At 36.1% G+C, this 9,442-nt stretch overlaps 1 long non-coding RNA gene across 1 annotated transcript; it reads left to right on the forward strand.

The window, feature by feature from the left end:
* Positions 1-859: 859 nt before the first annotated feature.
* LOC128640901 (uncharacterized) lies at positions 860-9,043 on the forward strand. Its single transcript, XR_008399413.1, has 3 exons — positions 860-896; positions 6,765-6,852; positions 8,912-9,043. It is a non-coding gene; the product is annotated as an uncharacterized LOC128640901 (long non-coding RNA).
* Positions 9,044-9,442: the final 399 nt, after the last annotated feature.

Genomic DNA, 9,442 nt, shown 5'->3' on the forward strand with positions numbered 1-9,442 from the left:
GTGTATGTGTATATATATATTTGGATACAGTTTGACTACCCATTGAGAAAGGTACCAAAACATCTGGGGGTATTTGTTCATTAATATGTGATGTGATGTAATTATATTGGAATTTTCTCAAGAACCGGTGAGTGCAGCATTTTATTCTTTTCAAGGATAAAGGAATTGTGTGTATATATATATATATATAAGGTAGAACCTTAGCTAAATCTGAATAATGAGGGTTTATGAAGCACTCTGTGTATTATACTAATCACATTAGTGATACATTGTTTTCTCTCTATTTATGTTATAGAGTTGTAAGATAGGTGGGGGTGGCTTTACATGTATTTTTGATATGACCCTTAGAAATGTATTATTCAGGATTTTTGTATGTTAATGTAATTTGGAATACGTTACTTAGTTATCTTTCCCTGAAATGTGATCTCTAATAACTCTTTTCGTGAAGCCAGCCATGGTATATCCTATAATTGTATTTTTTTACTTTTGTGATGCATTAAATATGGTTCCGACACCAAATTAGTTAACTATTTCCCCCGGCATGATATAAATACTTTCATTGTGACATGGTTGTATTACATGCCTGACGAAGCCCAATAGGATTACTGGAATGGGTGAAACACGTGTAGCAAGTGTCAATTGATCACGCCCACTGGAGTTCCGTGAGTCTCCGTGGACTCCGTTAGAGTTGGTTTGCCCCTGGAAGGGATTTTTGCCCTGGATACCAGGTTGTATCTTTACAGTTGGATGACTAACCCACCGAAGGGATCTGGCCCCCACCTTAAAGGAGATGCCGCTAGTCTGTCCGAATAAGCAGAGTAAGTCAGTGAAAACTACCTCTGCAACAGAGGAAGCGTCACCTTGATTCAGGAGGATCTGAAGTAGTAAACGGAGAGGTGAGCTGTGGATGTATTTCCCCGCAAAGGTGGATGATTGATATCTACTGTGATCGAAAGGGGAGGTACCGCTTAACCAATAATAACTGTGTTCTCTATCAAATATTGTGGAGTCTTATCTGCCAACAGTGCTAATCTTTATGCAGCATGCTACAGCTTTCAGCTCTTTGCTTGACTAACAACTGACTGTCACATTATCAAGCTTTTTAATGCCGGTCTAACTTGCTAGCTCAGGCTTTGAAATTATTAAAAACTGCATGCGAAGATAACAAGTTTTTCTGCCACTTATATCTATTGTCTTTTGGACATTTCTTTGTTACAGAGTCACAGTTTTATTAGAATTTTGGTTTTTGGTGTCTTATATCTGTTATGTAATACTGCAATGGTTTAATTTGATCATGAACCAATAACAAGGGGTAAAATATACATATCTGCATTAGTTTAATTCTAATAAATGGTTACCCGATAAATTTGTTTTGGCTACTGGTTTTTGTGTCTACTACTGACTTACACACTCCATCAGAGGTAATTTGAATTTTGGTTCACGAGTTAGTGCTGGATAAAGGGTATTTCTATTTCTCTCTTTAAGTTCCTAATATTAAGAACCACATTACCCCCGGGCACCGGAGCAGTAACAGTATTTTTTGCTTCTCTGATACTCATCCATTTTAATTAATTCCCAACCACAGCTGGTAAAATTTCTTTTTATATATATATATATATATATATATATATATATATATACAGGGAGTGCAGAATTATTAGGAAAATTAGTATTTTGACCACATCATCCTCTTTATGCATGTTGTCTTACTCCAAGCTGTATAGGCTCGAAAGCCTACTACCAATTAAGCATATTAGGTGATGTGCATCTCTGTAATAAGAAGGGATGTGGTCTAATGACATCAACACCCTATATCAGGTGTGCATAATTATTAGGCAACTTCCTTTCCTTTGGCAAAATGGGTCAAAAGAAGGACTTGACAGGCTCAGAAAAGTCAAAAATAGTGAGATATCTTGCAGAGGGATGCAGCACTCTTAAAATTGCAAAGCTTCTGAAGCGTGATCATCGAACAATCAAGAGTTTAATTCAAAATAGTCAACAGGGTCGCAAGAAGCGTGTGGAAAAACCAAGGCACAAAATAATTGCCCATGAACTGAGAAAAGTCAAGCGTGCAGCTGCCAAGATGCCACTTGCCACCAGTTTGGCCATATTTCAGAGCTGCAACATCACTGGAGTGCCCAAAAGCACAAGGTGTGCAATACTCAGAGACATGGCCAAGGTAAGAAAGGCTGAAAGACGACCACCAATGAACAAGACACACAAGCTGAAACGTTTAGACTGGGCCAAGAAATATCTCAAGACTGATTTTTCTAAGGTTTTATGGACTGATGAAATGAGAGTGAGTCTTGATGGGCCAGATGGATTGGCCCGTGGCTGTATTGGTAAAGGGCAGAGAGCTCCAGTCCGACTCAGACGCCAGCAAGGTGGAGGTGGAGTACTGGTTTGGGCTGGTATCATCAAAGATGAGCTTGTGGGGCCTTTTCGGGTTGAGGATGGAGTCAAGCTTAACTCCCAGTCCTACTGCCAGTTTCTGGAAGACACCGTCTTCAAGCAGTGGTACAGGAAGAAGTCTACATCCTTCAAGAAAAACATGATTTTCATGCAGGACAATGCTCCATCAAACGCGTCCAAGTACTCCACAGCGTGGCTGGCAAGAAAGGGTATAAAAGAAGAAAATCTAATGACATGGCCTCCTTGTTCACCTGATCTGAACCCCACCGAGAACCTGTGGTCCATCATCAAATGTGAGATTTACAAGGAGGGAAAACAGTACACCTCTCTAAACAGTGTCTGGGAGGCTGTGGTTGCTGCTGCACGCAATGTTGATGGTGAACAGATCAAAACACTGACAGAATCCATGGATGGCAGGCTTTTGAGTGTCCTTGCAAAGAAAGGTGGCTATATTGGTCACTGATTTGTTTTTGTTTTGTTTTTGAATGTCAGAAATGTATATTTGTGAAGGTTGAGATGTTATATTGGTTTCACTGGTAAAAATAAATAATTGAAATGGATATATATTTGTTTTTTGTTAAGTTGCCTAATAATTATGCACAATAATAGTCACCTGCACACACAGATATCCCCCTAAAATAGCTAAAACTAAAAACAAACTAAAAACTACTTCCAAAAATATTAAGCTTTGATATTAATTAGTTTTTTGGGTTAATTGAGAACATGGTTGTTGTTCAATAATAAAATTAATCCTCAAAAATACAACTTGCCTAATAATTCTGCACTCCCTATATATATATATATATATATATATATATATATATATATATATATATATATATATATATATATATATATATATACAGGGAGTGCAGAATTATTAGGAAAATTAGTATTTTGACCACATCATCCTCTTTATGCATGTTGTCTTACTCCAAGCTGTATAGGCTCGAAAGCCTACTACCAATTAAGCATATTAGGTGATGTGCATCTCTGTAATGAGAAGGGATGTGGTCTAATGACATCAACACCCTATATCAGGTGTGCATAATTATTAGGCAACTTCCTTTCCTTTGGCAAAATGGGTCAAAAGAAGGACTTGACAGGCTCAGAAAAGTCAAAAATAGTGAGATATCTTGCAGAGGGATGCAGCACTCTTAAAATTGCAAAGCTTCTGAAGCGTGATCATCGAACAATCAAGAGTTTAATTCAAAATAGTCAACAGGGTCGCAAGAAGCGTGTGGAAAAACCAAGGCACAAAATAATTGCCCATGAACTGAGAAAAGTCAAGCGTGCAGCTGCCAAGATGCCACTTGCCACCAGTTTGGCCATATTTCAGAGCTGCAACATCACTGGAGTGCCCAAAAGCACAAGGTGTGCAATACTCAGAGACATGGCCAAGGTAAGAAAGGCTGAAAGACAACCACCAATGAACAAGACACACAAGCTGAAACGTTTAGACTGGGCCAAGAAATATCTCAAGACTGATTTTTCTAAGGTTTTATGGACTGATGAAATGAGAGTGAGTCTTGATGGGCCAGATGGATTGGCCCGTGGCTGTATTGGTAAAGGGCAGAGAGCTCCAGTCCGACTCAGACGCCAGCAAGGTGGAGGTGGAGTACTGGTTTGGGCTGGTATCATCAAAGATGAGCTTGTGGGGCCTTTTCGGGTTGAGGATGGAGTCAAGCTTAACTCCCAGTCCTACTGCCAGTTTCTGGAAGACACCTTCTTCAAGCAGTGGTACAGGAAGAAGTCTACATCCTTCAAGAAAAACATGATTTTCATGCAGGACAATGCTCCATCAAACGCGTCCAAGTACTCCACAGCGTGGCTGGCAAGAAAGGGTATAAAAGAAGAAAATCTAATGACATGGCCTCCTTGTTCACCTGATCTGAACCCCACCGAGAACCTGTGGTCCATCATCAAATGTGAGATTTACAAGGAGGGAAAACAGTACACCTCTCTAAACAGTGTCTGGGAGGCTGTGGTTGCTGCTGCACGCAATGTTGATGGTGAACAGATCAAAACACTGACAGAATCCATGGATGGCAGGCTTTTGAGTGTCCTTGCAAAGAAAGGTGGCTATATTGGTCACTGATTTGTTTTTGTTTTGTTTTTGAATGTCAGAAATGTATATTTGTGAAGGTTGAGATGTTATATTGGTTTCACTGGTAAAAATAAATAATTGAAATGGATATATATTTGTTTTTTGTTAAGATAATTATGCACAATAATAGTCACCTGCACACACAGATATCCCCCTAAAATAGCTAAAACTAAAAACAAACTAAAAACTACTTCCAAAAATATTAAGCTTTGATATTAATTAGTTTTTTGGGTTCATTGAGAACATGGTTGTTGTTCAATAATAAAATTAATCCTCAAAAATACAACTTGCCTAATAATTCTGCACTCCCTATATATATATATATATATATATATATATATATATATATATATATATATATATATATATATATATATATATATATATATATATATATATATATATGTATGTATTTATATGTGATTATATGTATTTACAGACATATATAACATATAAACACATAAATACATATGTACACATATATACGTATATAGACTTATATATATATATATATATGTGTATTGGAGCTCTTTGCAATAGATAAAAACGTATTTATGCAATTATGATATTTAATAAAGCTTTTAACTATGTATTTACTGTAAATATTTCACATTCCAATGTTCTACACATAGTATTTGTAAATACATATTCCTATATATATCTGTATATATCTATACCTATATATAATTATCTATATATTATATAGGTATAGATATATATTGTACCAAAATACCATCAGGTATATGTAGAAATATGTATTTATGAATAAATAGAATGTATTCTGGTATGTGAAGAACATTGAAATGTGACATATTCATATTTTCATGTCGGGTTAGTGCACTTGAGAATATGCAATCAGGTTAACGTGCGAGTAGGGTATTCGTTTTTTTTTTTTCACTTTTTTCGCTCCATTGACTTCTCTAGGGGAATAAGTTATAGTGCGCACAATATTGTAAGCTTAAATTGGCTCAAAAGAGAAAACAGTTTACTTTTAACTTGTAATATGAGTGCTACCCGATAGGCACAAAAAGCTTACTTCTAGTGCAGTTAACACTCGAGCGAGAGCATTAAATACTGCTCCACTTGTAATCTGGCCCTTTATGGGTTATTCAGTTCAAAAAAATAAAATAAGTTTATCTTTAGAAAATTTTATTTAATCAGAGTTGAAAACATGTGGACCACTATTGATTTAACTTGAGCAGAGTTAGCGCTCAATAGCACTAATATTTTTGCACTCTACTTGTAATCTATGTCCATATGGAGTAAAATGCATTACACACACTCAGACATGTTGTAGTAGTGATGACACATGCTACACTATGGGAGTATAATAACTAACAACCTTTCCACTTCTACAGCCAATTTACTAAATAATGGAAAGGTGCATGAGTTTTAGTGAATGGGTTCTATTCAATAAAATTGCAGAGTTAGAAAAAGTTAATAGAAGGGCCACACAAGTAATAAGGGGAATGGAAACTTTAAACTATGAGGAGAGGTTAACCAAACTGGGTCAGTTTTCTCGAGAAAAAAGCTATTTGAGTGGTGATGTGATTACTTTATATAAAGGTATTCAACGCCTAGATACAGAGTTGGAGGAAGCTCTGTTTATTTCAAAGAAAATTGTTTGTGACAAGAGGTCACAATTTAAGGCTGGAGGAAAGGAGATTTAATCTTCAGCAACATAAACGTTGTTTCACAGTAAGAGCAATCAAATTGAGGAACTCATTGCCTAAGGAGGTAGTGAAAGTCAATACCTAAGATATATTTAAAAATGGCTTAGACACATTTCTGACTAGAAACAGAATTTAGAGATATGATTGCTTGTGTAAAATTGGTCACTTTTTAATGGAAATAAGTTAAGATCAATTTGAGCTTTTATTGTAATTCAGCTAAAATCTGTATAGGTGGAACTCAATGGACATCTGTCTTCTTTCAACCTCATCTACTATGTTACTATGTTAGAGAGTCTGGATATACCGTTAGTAAATCTATAGCAGGTGATTGCTTACAAGCTTTTTTACATTTGACTTCTTATTGGTTACTTCTAAAGAGATTAATTAAACATACTTAAGAAGACTTACAAGGGGTATATCCATGAACTATACTGGACTTGTAAAACCCTTAAAATTGTGGTAGGAAAAATCCAGTTTTTAATGCGTTTAAAACATGTATACCTCAACTCTATGCAAGCTATATGTAACTGAAGCATAGCATATTAGAATTGTCCAAATAATTTTATTTTTAGAAGTGAAATGCCATAAAACAGTCAAAACAAGGTGATGATTCAGAACACGAAGACCTGTTGCCCTACAAGGATAAAGAATGATTGGCAGGTAATATTACAGGTCATCATTTCTATTTGTTAAGGAGTCAATTGTGTTTACTTGTTGTGGGGGGGGGGGGGGTGATTATGGTTAAAATCAAAAAGAAGGATCAAGTAAGTGGGGCATATTTATCAAGCTCTGTATGGAGCTTGAGGCCCCTTGTTTCCGGCGAGCCTTCAGGAAATAAATCCTAACGAATACGATCGGGTTGATTGACACCCCCTGCTAGCGGCCGATTGGCCACGAATCTGCAGGAGGCAGCATTGCACCAGCAGTTCACAAGAACTGCTGGTGCAATGATAAATGCCAACAGCGTGTGCTGTCTGCATTTATCGATGTGCAGCAATGTGTAGCAGACATGATATGCTACTTTGTATCATGTCCGCTTGCACATTGTTAAATATGCTCCAGTGGGTTAATTGTACTGGAACAGATTTATGGTTAAGGTTAACTGTAGTTTGGATCGAGGCAGAGGACTTTAGGGTTCATTTTTACTTTATTTGTAGATGGAAGGAGTCACATTTAGGGTTAAAAAACTAAAAAAGTGGTAATGCAACATAGAGTGTTATGTTGTTTTGGGGCAGTTGGTTATACCAGACATATGAATAGATTGTTATTTTGTGTGTTTATGTATATATATATATATATATATGGATATATGTGTGTGTGTTTATACATGTGTATGTGTATAAATGTGTACATGTATACAGTATATAGGTGTGTATGTGTAAATATGTGTGTGAGCATGTGCGTGTGTATATATATATATATATTAATATATATATATATATATATATATATATGTGTATGTGTATAAATGTATGTATGTGCATGTGTTGGTGTATATGCGTGTTTATGTGTATATAGGTGTATGTATGTGTGTGAGCATGTGTATATTTGTGTATAGAATTGTGTATGTGTGTGTATATATGTATGTATGTATGTATGTATATATATATATATATATATATATATATATATATATATATATATATATATATATATATATATATAAAATATCCAGCATAAAAAAGGCACTCACTGGTTAGGTAAAACATAACATTTAATCAGTTACATTTAAAAAAACATGACGTTTCAGAGGCATTTCGCCCCCTTTATCAAATGCACGATACAGCTTGAAAAAATTACAAAAGCAGTATACCCCCTTAGTAATCCCATCACCTTATATACATATGTGTAGCTCCATTAGACGCCGAGCCACGAGTGCGGCCCGTGTGCCGTGCCAGGCGGAAGTGACGTCATCAGCGTGAGTTACGCTCAGACGTCGGTTGCCTAGGGGATATACAGACGCGGTGTAACGGCCAATAGCATGGCCCAGATACCTAATTGTAAACAAAAACATAGCGATCAGTTTAGATACCGCAGTAAATCTGTATATTCCAGGTGCCGCATAATGGATACTAGCATTAAAAACATAGAATTTAAAACAGATCCAACGATCCAATTATACATATGGAGGACAAAAACAGTGCAGGACATGATTAGTGTAACGTGTACTCTGTAATCAAACTTCAACTATATCCGAAATTGAGAATAGCATATTTAATATAGCATATTTAATATAGCATATTCAATATACTCTGCTATCATCCAATACATATGCTTAACTACTCAACTAGTACACATTCACTATGATCATGTATCCCAGAGTATGGCAGAAACCCAGATACCATAGAACATGAACCAGAGACTTGTAAGGCATATCAATTCAAAGCATAAGGCATATCAATTCAAAGCATACATTTAAAAAACGTCATGTTTTTTAAATGTAACTGATTAAATGTTATGTTTTACCTAACCAGTGAGTGCCTTTTTTAATGCTGGATATTTTTGATATTTTCTGAAGTGCACCCTGGGAGCTGCTATTATTTATGGAGTGCCTTTTCTTCTGATCTCTGTTTATATATTTATGGACTGTGCACCCTACCTCCTATTACTGGATTTGCTTCTTTACATTGGGATTGTTTTCAACTTGGATTTTACAAAACGGATTTTACCTTGTCTCACTAATTGTTTTTACTGTGATATTTTTGTCTCATTTCACAAGGGACAATATGGAGGACATACCTGATTTGGCAGTTACACAAGATACCAATTCGACGACCAATGGCGGTGATGATGTGAATACAGACATCCTCACTTATACAGATGAAGATGCCAATAGAATCCTGATTACAACGGACCTGAGTGAGTTGAGGGGTGACACCCCCATTAATGTATACCACAAACTGCTAAATTTAAAAAAAAGGGAGATTGACTTCCACTTGCATGCAGTGTACTTATCTAATTACTATAGAGGTAAACAGATTCCCAGAGGTTTTAGGGTTAAAAATATTCCCACTATTGGGCGATCCAATCCTGAGTTTTGTCGCAAATGGTGCTAAATACTCAACAAATGCTCATACGATTTGGTTTTATTAGTTATTGAAGAGGTTACCAGGTTAGAGAACAAAATGAAAGTAGAGATTGAGATTATTAAATCACATAGCTATGAGACCATGGTTGATGACAAAACTCAGGATTGGGTCACCAAGTTGGATACGCAGGTCAAAAAGTATAAAAATGATCTCATTTCCTT

This window comes from Bombina bombina, chromosome 10 (genome assembly GCF_027579735.1).
Source record: "Bombina bombina isolate aBomBom1 chromosome 10, aBomBom1.pri, whole genome shotgun sequence".
Taxonomy (NCBI): domain Eukaryota; kingdom Metazoa; phylum Chordata; class Amphibia; order Anura; family Bombinatoridae; genus Bombina; species Bombina bombina.